This window comes from Lolium rigidum, chromosome 5, assembly GCF_022539505.1.
Source record: "Lolium rigidum isolate FL_2022 chromosome 5, APGP_CSIRO_Lrig_0.1, whole genome shotgun sequence".
NCBI classification, from domain to species: Eukaryota; Viridiplantae; Streptophyta; class Magnoliopsida; order Poales; family Poaceae; genus Lolium; species Lolium rigidum.
Window position 1 is genome coordinate 232,599,646 of NC_061512.1, and position 13,769 is coordinate 232,613,414.

Consider the following 13,769-nt stretch of genomic DNA (forward strand, 5'->3'; position numbering starts at 1 on the left):
CCACAATCACAACACATTCATTAACCATATCTCGTGGCCTGGTGCTGTCTGTGCGAAAACTCCCAAGATATAATCGCTCCCAAACCACGGGGAAGATCCCCGGCCGACGTGCCACAAAGTCTCGGGCTCGTCCTCTGCGACGACCCGGTTCATCGGCTCAAAAGGCATCATTGAATGCGATGGTGCTCTCCTAGATCTAGGTGTGGAGGTTGTTCGTCTCTTTCCGACGCTACCATGGTGACGGTGGAGGAAGATGGACGATGTTTCAACTGAGGCACATGTTTCTCCAAGGGTGAACTTGTAGTTTTACTTCTTGTGAGTTTTATAAAGTTGTTTGACGCAGATATTTGTCTTGTGTGGTGATCATATGGGTAATCTCCGTGAACAGATTGTCTAATGAAATATATGGTTACATCAACAAAAAACACATTCATTAACCGTTGCAGTATATTTGTGACATTCATCACACCTCGTCTCTCCCGTTATGATCAATTTAGCGAGTTCGCATCACCGATCAGTGGCCTGAAGCATCTCGCCCGTCCATCCCGCTGCTGATCCCACCAAGTATAGAAGAGAACCGAGATCTTTGTATCTCCTCCAACCTATATTTGGTAGTCCTCGTCTGAGCGCATCGACAGGCGGAGCTTCCTTCTCAAGTTGCGGTGTCTGTTTTTTGTGTCCCCCAAAATAGTTTCTCAATAATTTGAGATATTTCTGACATGTCCTTAAATTCTTTGCATTCATTGCACCGTCTTTGTGCATGTACATACACGTACATTACTTATGACATCGCACTTGACAAACCCCTGTAATACCCTACTATAAATACATGTATTGTACCCTTGTAATACCCCTGTAATACCCTACTATAAATACATGAGGTCGACCCTTGTGGTGTCGTGCGGCACCCTACCAAAACTTCTCCTGTTTCACATGGTATCAGAGCAAGAAGGTCTTCAGTTCAAACTCCGGCTAATGCACTACTTCATCTACTCCAAATAGTTGCGGCCCCGATTACCCACGTCTAGCGTCTTTCCGTTTTGCTAGACTATACATTTTAGCAACACTTACTTTGTCAGGTAGATTTTTTGATCACCTAAAACCTCCTTAAATCCCATTCTAAGGGATCTGAAGTCTGGAAGGATATGAGGGGCTAGCATCGGTGGTGGCATGGTGAAAGGGCGGTGGTAGTACTTAGATGTGAGGACGATGAACCTGAGCTCGTGTGGGTTCCTTCATTAACGTTGCCTCATGCGATAATGATGATATCATCACCGAGAGAAAGTCTTGTTTGCTTTCTCGACCTCTCTTTGCGTCTCTCTCGACCTAAGAAACAGGAGATATACATAAAACCTATACCATGAACATATACAAAGATGAAAGTAACATGAAATATGATATTGGTGTGAAAATATGATATCACACATAAGATTATGTACATGTAGGTGGAAAAGATAAAAAAATAGATGGAATAGCCAATTTCGACAATAAACTTTGGGTTAGATGACCCAAAGCCCAGGCAATAGGCTTGCGCTGGAATCATGCGAGAAATGTTTGGAAAAAATCAACCGCTTGCATGGGGTTCTAATATGGTACTACCTCAATCCCAAGGCTTAAGGCCTATATTTTTTTCATAAAATCAAACGAAGTAAAGTTTAACCAAATTTTTAGAAGAATTTATGAACTAATATGATATTTTGTAGGTACCATATGAAAATATATTTCATTATCCATCTAATGATATTGATTTTGTACTTTTCATATTAATGATTTTTGATAAAAACTTAGTCAAACTTAACATAGTTTGACTTTCTAAAAATATAGGCCTTAAGCCTTGGGATGGAGGTAGTATATAAGAGTGTTGTAAAGATCAAAAATAGTATACAACTCTAAAGTGACCTATCCTAAAAAAATAGAGAGATAAGTAACGTGGAGTAACCACTTTCGACCCGAGGCTTACGTGACATGGCGTCAACTAAATTGCACGAGGGAGGTTCAGAAAGCCTACCCCTCTTGCATATGTGTTAATATGATTATGTAAGTGTAGTGTAAAGAGGAAAATCCACTACAAAACTCTAAAATGGCACTTACTTCACAAATAGGACTATCTTGTAGGAAGATTGCAAACCCATAGTGCAAAACTCTCAATTTGAGGCAAACAACCCAACTCTTCTAAGAACTTGGTCTATTCTTTCATTTTTCATGTTCCCATAACATATTAATTATAACCAATGGTAAGAAAATTGTTAATCGTTAGCTGCTCGGCTGGCTTGGGAGTACATACTAATTAGAAGTAAGACGATTAATTTATTTTAATTGGTCAGCAATTAATCGGTGCAACATATACATATTAGCACTTAAAACACATGTATATAAGAAAGAAATATTTTACGGCCCTCTATATGTCTAGCCTTACTTCTCTAGAGCCCAAAATCTTATTAAACCAAGTACGCTTCTCCACTCTCATCTAATCTTCAAGGTCATGAGCGACTGAGGAGCCACCAGCCTCCACCATGTTCCTTCCTTTCGCTTCTCCTCCTCCGACATTTGAACTTTATAATCTCCTACTACCTAGCCAAGGTATGATTCCCCTTGCAACTCAACAACCTACACTAATGAAGGCGGCCTCGAGCTTCTTGACGAGCTCCTCAAGGCGGACAAGATCATGTATGTGAAGTCTAGTCAGCAAAGGAGGAACTGATCAGCGACGACAAGGAGCTGGTCGCTGATGACAAGGAACTAGCGAGGGAGCTTCGCAAACCTACTTGATTTGGGTGGTGTACCGGCTGGACAATAGATTTGCGTTGTAAAATTTGCGACTATTTTTTTGACCAAATATAGTAGTTGATTGGGAGCATGCCTAGTAATCGAACTGTCATAGTGATTAGTCGGGACAAAAGATTAACACAACCAATTAGAGGTATTCGACATAGTCAGGTCCGGAGCAACGATTAATTGGACTATTAATCGTTGATTCAGCGGATGTTTTAAAGAATAATGATTATAACACAAGCAAATAGAAAAGTCAGAATCACCAGTTTTGAAGGAAAGCTAGGGGCAGACTTGGTGGAGCCTAACGAACATGGATTCACCTAAAATCACCCCGATGAGGGGTGACAAACTCTCTAACTCTTGCATGTAGTCCTATCGTGGGTATTTGAGGGTGGTTAAAAGAGGAAGAGTCAATACACAAATCTCAAGTGGCACTTTCTTCACAAACATGACTATTCCGACTTAAAGTGCGAAGCGTCCACTTAGGAGCCCTAGCCAACCTCTAGTAAGAACTCTGCTTCATTTTTGGTTTGCCATGTCCGTATGACATATTCTAACACAAATAGAGAAAATTTAACATGGAATCACCACTCCCGGAGTAGACATCACTGGCCCAAGACATAGGGTTTTGCTCGAAAACACGCAACAAAGGGTCCTATATAGGTATACATATAAGTGCTGCGTAAAGAGAGAAATCCAATACACAACATTCGACTTCTTAAGTGGCCACTCGATTCACAAACATGACTATCATGACTGTAGATTATGAACTTATAGGGAAAATTCCCACTTCGGGGCACCGACCCAACTCTTATAAGGCTTGACCTCTTTTGGAGGTTTTCATGTTCACATGACATGTGATAACACAAATAAAGAGAAAGTCACATGGAATCACCACTTTTGAATGAAAGTTAGCGTTGACCTAGCGGGAACCACAAAAATAGGAGCCAACTTGATATGGCACAAGGAAGGATTGGAAACCCTCCTCCTAATTCATGATGTACTATTATAGGTATGGTGTCGGGGAGAGAGAAAAAAACTGGAACGCAACTCATAAGTGGCTTTTGCTTCACATATATGTCTACCCTTAAGGAAGATTTCTAGACTTTTTGCGCAAACATCCCACTTCGAGGCAACCGACCAAATTCTTGTAAGAACTTGGTCTATTTATTGATATTTCATGTCATTATGACCTATGTTAAACAAATACAAATATAAAATTCGCATGCCTAAAGAAAGTTAGGGGTAGATGTTGCGGGACCACAAACAAAGTTTTGCCTTTAAGCGAGCGAGGAATGACGGGAGACCCTTTTATGTCATGGTGTATTAATACTACTCCCTCCGTCCCGGTTCGCAAGGCAAATTCCCAAAAAATATTTGTCCCAAAATCCCTCACCTCCTAGGCATATTTTGCATTTAATGTGGGAGTAAACTAATTCATTTTTGCATGCAAACACTCCTCTTTTCATCTCCCACCACGCACTAGTACTCCATGCATGTGAAACCACCACGCACTAGTACTCCATGCATGTGAAAGGCAAAGTTTTTGCATGTTTTAACGTGCAAATTTAGAGCCAATGAGAATTCACCTTGGGCCAAGATATTTGAAAACTTTGCCTTGCGAACTAGGACGGAGGGAGTAGTATGTAAGAGTGTTGTAAAGAGAAAAATCACATGGAACCACTGCTTGGAAGGAAAGATAGGGATTGTCGTCGTGGGGCCCGCAAACATGGTTTCTCCTGAAACTAGAAGAGGAATGGTTGAAGACACTCACCCACTTGCATGGGGTCCTACTATGCATATATGAGGTCTGGTCATAGTGCTAGTATTTTAGGTAGTATCATGCATCTTAGGCCCACAAAAAGCTGATGTGGCATCTAATTAATGAGGAGAGATAAGATTACAGTAACATAGGTGGATAACCGTATCATAGCGCACGTTACGAGAAAAACTAATGCTAAATAGATCTTGTACACACATTTTGTAGTTGCGATTCTACAAAACAATAAATTTAGAAGATTATGATACTACTCTATAATACCACCCACTATAGTGATAGTATTATAGACAAGTATCATATGTATGATACTACAATATGATACTATGCACTATGACCAGCCAGAGGGTGGTGTAAATAGGAAAATTAAATACACATCTCTTGAAGTGACACCTAATTCGCGAACGGAACAAAACTTTTTCGGACCCCTGTTGATTCGACTATACTTGTTGGACGTCCTGGCCAGGGCTGAAAAGTTGGACCATTGGGACTCTCTCTTTGAGTTTGCCTTCTCGCTCATGCCCTAGTATGTACAATTGCTTCTCGGCGGAGTATTACACATCGAGGTTGGGGCGTTGTCGACGTGTCTCTATATGACATTGATTGTTGTTATCTCGGAGACGGTAGGTGTAGGTAGTTGTTTAGCTAGGGGAGTTGAGTTTATCGATGATGAAGGATGCGACCTTTAGTCGTCGAAGCTGCCGGACGCGACAAATGTGTGGAGAGAGTTTCTCCATATGTACATGTAGTGCAAGTGTAGGTGATAAGCGCGCCTTGTGAGAAAAGAAAATCGACATGGCCTAGGCGTTTAGGTAGAAGAGCTACATGCATATACACACATGTGAAAAGCTACATGCAAGCTATTTTCCATTTGTCTCTCATATGGTAGCTCTCTAAATTCCGATTAAAATTTGTTGTAATCGCCGAAGCATACCTATGCAGCATAGTGGGAATCAGAAATGGCGTCAATATCCAACTTAGTCAACAGAGAAAGTAAGGAAAGTGCCAACAATGCAATTAACAATCAGTTGGATTTTCATCACTTAAGATAGAGTAATTACGGCGACTTATTTCTTCTCATGATGCCGATTGATCTCCTCAAGGCAGGTAGTAATTACGGCGCGATATATTTTTCCACGGTATGCTGATTGATCTTCTCAAGGTAGGTAGTAATTACTGGGCGTTTAATTTTTTCTCGGGACCTTAACTTGCCAAAATCAAGAGACGAAAATTTGGTTAAGTCCAAACCCCACCCAACACAGCGCCACTCTCTTTCTTTCTCGTCTTTTACCCTTCTCAGCTCCACCTCCCGTTCCCCTTCCATCGCCGGCAAATCCCGCCTGGTTCTGGCCAGCCCTCGCGCCGCCGACCACCGCACCGGCACCAACTCCTCCTCCTGCACCGTATCCATGGCATGGAACCACCGTTCTGCAGCCCCCACGGCGATCCATAGACCCACAGGAATCCGCCAAAGCGGTGCCACCGCGTTGCTCCGTCGAGCTCCGGCCGGCCCTCCTCCTCAACCGCATCCACAGGCCGCCTCGACCGCAACTCACAGCCAAAGATCGAATCGCTGCTGCCGGTGAGCGCGTGTGACCACGGCCTGCGGGAGGGCTCGCTGCGGCGCCGGGATGGCGGCGGGGAGGCACGGAGGGCGAGCCGGTGGTCGCCTGCACCGCCTGCTTCTGCCGCATTCCGGCCGGAGGTGCTGCTGCCGGCTTCTCCTTCTTTTGGCAACCTCGCCCTCGACCTACTGATGTCGGCCACCACTCGAAGTCGCTGCATCCCGGTGAAGCCTCTCTCCTCCTCTTATTCCATCTGTTCTTGCTAAAATTTGTAGCTTTTCTCCCGTTGAACGTGTAACCAGTAGAGGAAGTCACATGCAACTGAATATTTTTCAATCTGTTAGATAGTGTTGTTCAGCTGAGCTATTCTTCAGGTCACGCACGCCTAAAATAATTGTTAACCAATCGACGCATGTACGCCCATTCAGTAGGAAGGATTTTAAATGTGTTCCAGCCTTCCAGGTATATATTAGCCCTCGTATGCAAGGGATATATTTTCGATCCGACAGGACAATATAATGTCACCAAGTTTTTGTGAAATCCAAATTTGAATTCATTGATTTTTCTCTGTTTCCTTGTGCTGCTGGTGTGAGTGCAAACGCCAACAAGCGAGCGGTTCGGCATCTCATTTATAGATTAATTAACCAAAATAGCAAACTAATCACTAGTAGCTCTATATTGCATCTGTTTGTGTCTTACCACGTCCATTAGCCTGGTATGAACATGTCCATTAGTTATCCATGCCTTGATCGAAAAGCCTATCTAGTGTAATGTGCTCTCAGCATGTATATGCAGCTGATAGACTAGGTATTCTAGTAGTATGAGTTCGTTGCTAATCTGTTGTAGTATGAGTGTATTTTGCCCTATCTCCTCATGTACCTATTTATTACAACATTGTGGAAGAAAACAGTCACTGGTTCTCCATTTCTTGTAGTTTTATTTGCTTCCTGTTACATTAATCTACAGGTTCAGACTTTTCCAGTTCTAATATTTGAACAGCTGCTACAGGTGATGGCTTGTGACGGCAGGCTGTGTGAGGGGCTCGCTGTGTTGCTGTGATGGCGGCGGGAGGGCACCGATGACAAATCAGTGTTTACCTGCCCTGGCTGCTGCTGCCCGCAGTCCAGCCGGAGCTGCTGCCGCTGGCATCTTCTGGTGGCCACGCCATCGAGGTTCTACTGCCGGCCACCACTCTGAGCCGCTACTGCATCGTGAGGTCTCTCTCCTTTTCTTCTATCTATTCTTGCTAAAAATTGCATCTTTTCTACGAATCTGGCACGAAGCTAACATTTGGTATCTTGTTGCATGCCACAAAGCTGAGAATCTGGACCTTATCTATCTGGATGTTGTTTAATTGATTTAACATGTCTAAATCTGGTTGTAGTACACCAGCCACATAGAGTAGATTTTATTGATTTAAGAATCTGGACCTTATTAATCTCGTCGAACTGTATGTAAATGTTCAAGCCTGATGTGCCACTTCAAGACTTTTAATAGTTTTTTCTTGAACTGATGAAATAAACCATCACCAGGTCTTTTTTATTAAAACCTGATCAAACATGCACGTCATCTTATTGATTCAACTTGTTTAAGTAGCAGGACAGCAGCCACTTAGATAAATTATAATTTGTGCATGATTTGGTATTGCCCTTTGCGAGCAAGAACTTATATATACATTTTTATTTAATGTGTTTAAGTAGTAGAGCAGCAGCCGCTTAGGCAAAAAAAACTTTTTTGCCTGTGTTTTATAAGCCTGAATTGCAGTTGATTCTGAATTTGTTTTGCAGGAGAAGCACGAGGCTTTTTGCTAATAACCAGAATAATCAGCATACTGTTGATAAAAGTGGGAACATACTCCCTGGTTAGTTGTTTGTGCAAACAAGTTCTTTGTGGGCTTTGCTTGATTCCATCTTATCACTGAGGAATGGACCTTTCTGATTTTTTTAGGCACTATTATTGAATCGAAGCTTTGCCATCCGACAGAGTTTGATTTCTATTTGTGTAGTCATGCTGGCATTCAGGTTGGCTTTCCTTTATTTGCAATTCTTCACTTGATGGAATGGGTTGATTGCTGACTTATGTCTTGATTCCTTTCATATGGGCATAACCCAGCTGTATGGTGTTGCATGATTGGAAGTTCTCTCTTTCTAGTAATGTACTCTGCACCAACTGCAAGGGGTAAGTCTTGTTTGTCCATTCCAAAAACCCAGCTGGCCATGTATCTTTCGCAGTACTGTTCTTGACCATGGTCCCTTGTTTATTTCAGCAAGGGCTTTAAGTCTGGTGCTTCCATGAGGTGCCCAGGTTGCCAGGGTTCAGCCATGAAAGTGTCTATCTGCATCTGGAGCCTTCCATGATACAGCAGATGCAGCAGCCTTGTAAACTCTGGTACGTTTTCTTATTTAAAATAATCTTATGGTAAAATATTTTCTTTTCCTGTAAATAACAAAATGCTCAAGTAAAGTTGGTTTGCAGTGAGATGGATGTGTAGTTCTTAAACATGGGTTGGTAGATGTTATATGTATATCCCAGTTGACCTTTGACTTTGCATGTTCTTTTGAGGTTTGAGGTTGCATATCTGGTTGCAGACATGTTTCTGGTATTTCCATGTTAAGTGTTCAATACTTTGTTTAGAAGGACAAAAGATAGTCATTGATTTGTTATCTTTCTCTCTCGAGTTGATCATCTTGAAGTTGCTGGCTTCTATCATGCTGTTGGCTACTACATCTATGTTACGTCTGTCCATCTACACTTGTCCAATTGATTTCTTGCGTCAACCGGTTATTGCTAGATTGTGTGTTGATTTGGTTAATGACAGATGAACTGGCACTGGTGTAAGTAGTAGGATGTTTTTAGTACTTTTATTGTGATGTTCATACCAGCTCATTTGAATGTCTCCTTAATTCCCAGTGTATTGCTTCGTGCAGGCTGCTAGTAGAGATGCTCTTGTGGTGGGTTTTGTTAGGTTGTGTATATATGGCCATGTGATGGCAACTGCTCTGCCCTGCCTTGACATGAACTGTTTCTCGACAAGCGATTCAGGTTAGGAGCTTTGAACTCTTCAAAATTGCAGGTTGGGCTTGTTGAATGTTTGCAGACTACAATGACTGCATCATGTTATGCTATTCAGCTCTTTTAGTATTCATGAGGTCGCGAGAACAAACTGATAGTTGTCTAAAAAAGTCGAGATCTTGCGCAGCTGTACTGATTACCATCGGTACCCGGTATCTTCCGACTGGTCATATTGGCTTGAGTGTTTGAGTTGAGATAGCCTCATAATTTTTTTTGTCAAGGTCATGAAATTTTGGAACTCGGCCCTGTTCTGTTGTCGAGATGATTTTTCCTGTCAAGCTTGTGATGATGCATAGGTGATGGATCCATGTTTGTTTGGAGTAGCTAATTCAAACCTGATGCAACCTGGGTGTCATTTTGTTGATTCACCTGTTTGTAAATAGTAGTAAATGAGCCACAATTGCTGCAGTGTTACATATGATTCTGGACATGATTTTGTATTGTTTGAGTCTATCAATTTTGCTGGCACTGCTAGTGTTATTCATCACCATGAACATATGCAGCATGTACTGATAACCATTGTATCACGGTAGCTTCCGTTTGGCTCGAGTGGTTTGTGTTCAAATAGCTTGCTAGTTATATTTTTGGCAATGTAATGAAATTTCAGAACTGGGCATTGTTCTGTTGTGTTGATTCACTTTGGCCGATGTGTAGGAGGATTTACTGGTAGAATTCTGTGATTTCTTATCTACTCCAGTTGATTGCTGGCCAAAAGTCATCTGATAAGTATTTTGCCATTTTCCCATAGTGTTGCTATTGTACATGAACATCATGATTTTGTGCTGTAAAGATTGAGAAAGTTTTGTTGGGTGGTTTACGTAATAGTCTAGTAGCAGTGCGTGTGGGCAATGATGGAGGACGTGATTAGAATCACACAAGTGAAGCGCGTCGTAGGTACGTGAGAAGGCGAGGGAAGGAATCGAGAAGGACCAAAGCAGTGGAGCCAGGCTGGCAGCAGGACGCTAATTTAATCGCGGTACACAGAAAAGAGGGAAAACGCACGAAATAATCCAAAGCAGTGTCCGATCGATGCACGCTGCTGCTTTGTCTCGCTTTCTTGTTCCGTCGTGCAAACGGCAAAGCACGGGACGCCAGCTGTCGATGCACGTGCCGGGAGCCGCGAGAAGAAACAAAGCAAAGGACGCGTTAATTTCGGCAGCACGGTTGATCCTGCCACTGTTCCAGACGAAGGCATACAGCAACCACCTCTCCGGGAGGATACCGGAATGGCTGGGAAGCCTCAGTCAGGACTCGAGTCTCGAGGATCGGTCTTTTTTCTTCAGCTTTGAATACGTCGGTCCTCAGGTACATTTGACCGTGGCGGAGCAGGCGGAACGACAGAGGTCATAAATAGGCGTAGACCAGTCAACACGCGAATGCACGGCTAACTCACTGCTTGGACCGACAGTACATATGCAACAGACGCAGTAGGCGGCGATCCCATATCTACCATGATGATTCCGGCGACTCCACTGGCCGCTGTGTTGCTATTGCTGCTCTGCTTCTCGGCGTCGGCTCAGGTCACACGAGGCGCATCACGGCCGCCGCCAGGCTGCCCCACCAGCTGCGGCGGCGTGAGCGTGCCGTACCCATTCGACATCGGCGACGGATGCCACTGGCCGGGCTTCAACCTCACCTGCGATCGGACGCGCGGCCGGCTGCTCATCGGCACCCTCGAGGTCGTGGAGATCTCGCTGGCCAACTCCACGGTGCGCGTCAAGGACAGCGCGGGCGCCGTCAACATCACCTACCACGGGACCCCCGACGGCAACGGCACCTGGGGCGGCCTCACCGCCGCCGGCCCGTTCGTCGTCTCGGAGACGCGCAACTCCACTGGCCGCTGTGTGCCAGTGCCAGGACGGGTACCAGGGCAACCCCTACGTCGCCGGCGGATGCCAAGACATCGACGAGTGCGCGCTGCCCGGCCTGTGCTCCGGCGAGTGCACCAACACCCCGGGGGATACACATGCCGGTGTCCGCGTGGCGCCCGTGGCAACCCACGCATCAAAGATGGCTGCATCAAATCTTCCCTAGGTGAGCACATCACCAATCATGATAAATGCCGATTGCACATCAGAGATTGCATCGCTTCTTGCTCGTTTCATAGTACTCCGTAACGAGTTTTTCCGTAACCATGACATATTTTCTTCACAACATAGTTTTTCCGAACCGTGACACATTTTCTCTCCAATTTTCAGGTTTAAGTATCGGCATAGGAATTGGCAGGTGGCGCTGGCCTTCTACTCGCTAGTACTCGGTGCTATTTTCGTGACCAGGAAGATCAAGCATCAAAGAGCAAAAATGTTGAAGCGGAAGTTCTTCAAGCAGAACAGGGGACATCTGTTGGAACAACTGGTGTCACAGAAGGCGGACATCGCCGAGAGGATGATCATCCCTTTGGTGGAGCTGGAGAAGGCCACGAACAACTTCGACAAGGCTCGCGAGATCGGAGGGGGAGGGCATGGCACGGTGTACAAGGGGATCATGTCCGACGACCTACACGTCGTGGCGATCAAGAAGTCCAAGGTCGCAGTCCAGAGGGAGATCGACGAGTTCATCAACGAGGTGGCCATCCTCTCGCAGATCAACCATAGAAACGTGGTCAAGCTCTTCGGGTGCCGCCTCGAGACGGAGGTGCCGCTGCTGGTGTACGAGTTCATCCCCAATGGGACCCTTTATCACCACCTTCACATCGAGGATCCTAGAGCATCGCTGCCATGGATGGATCGGCTGAGAATCGCAACGGAGACCGCCAGAGCTCTCGCGTACCTTCACTCGGCCGTATCAGTCCCCATAGTCCACAGGGACATCAAGTCTCAGAACATTCTGCTAGATGGCACTCTCGTAGCAAAGGTGTCGGACTTTGGAGCTTCGAGGTGCATTCCGATCGATCAGACAGGGGACGCAACGGCCATCCAAGGGACATTCGGGTACCTAGACCCCGTGTACTATTACACGGGGCGGCTCACGAGAAGAGCGACGTTTATAGCTTCGGCGTTCTTCTCATGGAGTTGCTCACCAGGAAAAAACCGTGCTCATATCGGTCGTCCGACGAGGAAAGCCTTGTCTCATATTTCACCACTTTGCTTGCAGCAGGCGACCTAGCTCGTGTCTTGGATCCTCAGGTCGTGGAGGAAGGAGGCAAGGATGTAGAAGAGGTAGCTATGTTGGCGGCAGCATGCGTGAGAATGGAAGGTGACCACCGTCCGACCATGAGGCAAGTGGAGATGACGCTCGAGAGCCTTCATGTACCCCACGGAAACATTGTGACGTGTGATATGGATGCACCAAATTATGCTGTGATTAAGGGTACAAATAGGGAGGAGGTGAGCAGACAATATAGCTTGGAAGAAGAGTATTTGTTGTCATCAAGGTACCCCAGGTAGTCAATGTATAATGTGTGTGCGTGCAGTTTAACTTGCCGAGTGATGCGCGCAAGTAGTGTAAACTTGTTCGATACACAACAACTGCCTCCGTTCCAAATTTAGCATCCAGCTTTCCTCAGATTTGGTGTATATATCTTGACGAGTTTTAGTGGGTAGGTTTGCTTATTTTGAAAAAAAAGGTGGAACACATAATTTGGAAGGGAGGAAGTATGTAATTATTATTCATATCAGTATACGTGTATCAAACAACAATTAATTGCATTATGAAGAAATATCTATGATGAGTAAATTGAACTTTTTTTACCAATCTAAATATCACTATTTTATATATGGCCTAATTTAGTAAACCTTGTTGACACTCAATCAAGGATGTAGTCTATTTAAGAACGGGAAGAATGTGGTATTATTTTTTCTCTGGAATTTGCTCACGTAGCCATTTTTTACGAAATTAGTATTACTGTAATATCAAAACCTCATTATGTGCATTACACTGTTGGTAATTGTGTTGGTATATGGTAACTGGAGTATTAATCACAACCTCACCATGACAAGCAAAAGTATATGATTTCACTCTAATAAGATTTAAATCTAAGCACATAAGGCTTATAATATATCAATTGTTACATTTAAAGTACAATTTTTTCATGGTGGAGATGATTTGGCCTATGTGAACGAAATGATTCACACATTTGCATGCCTAGATTTATTGGTTTCATATTTAATGTTGTCTTTACCTATAAATTATGACTTTTACATCATAGTTAAAGTGTGTAAGGCTATACTTTGTTAGAAATATTTTCATTCAATATAAGATATCTAGCAACTCGAAGGCCCGATGGCGTGTAACTCACACGTTCGTTGGGAACCCCAAGAGGAAGGTATGATGCGCACAGCAGCAAGTTTTCCCTCGGAAAGAAACCAAGGTTTATCGAACCAGGGAGGAGCCAAGAAGCACGTTGAAGGTTGATGGCGGCGGGATGTAGTGCGGCGCAACACCAGGGATTCCGGCGCCAACGTGGAACCTGCACAACACAACCAAAGTACTTTGCCCCAACGAAACAAGTGAGGTTGTCAATCTCACCGGCTTGCTGTAACAAAGGATTAACCGTATTGTGTGGAAGATGATTGTTTGCGGAAAACGAGTAGAACAAGTATTGCGATAGATTGTATTTCGAGTAAAGAGAATTGGACCGGGGT

At 44.2% G+C, this 13,769-nt stretch overlaps 1 long non-coding RNA gene and 1 pseudogene across 1 annotated transcript; both read left to right on the forward strand.

The window, feature by feature from the left end:
• Positions 1-7,159: 7,159 nt before the first annotated feature.
• Positions 7,160-9,851, forward strand: LOC124655362. The gene is made up of 6 exons (XR_006988654.1): positions 7,160-7,330; positions 7,902-7,975; positions 8,062-8,135; positions 8,227-8,292; positions 8,381-8,502; positions 9,042-9,851. It is a non-coding gene; the product is annotated as an uncharacterized LOC124655362 (long non-coding RNA).
• A 786-nt stretch (positions 9,852-10,637) lies between these two features.
• Positions 10,638-12,756, forward strand: LOC124655106 (annotated as a pseudogene).
• The last annotated feature ends 1,013 nt before the right edge of the window (positions 12,757-13,769 follow it).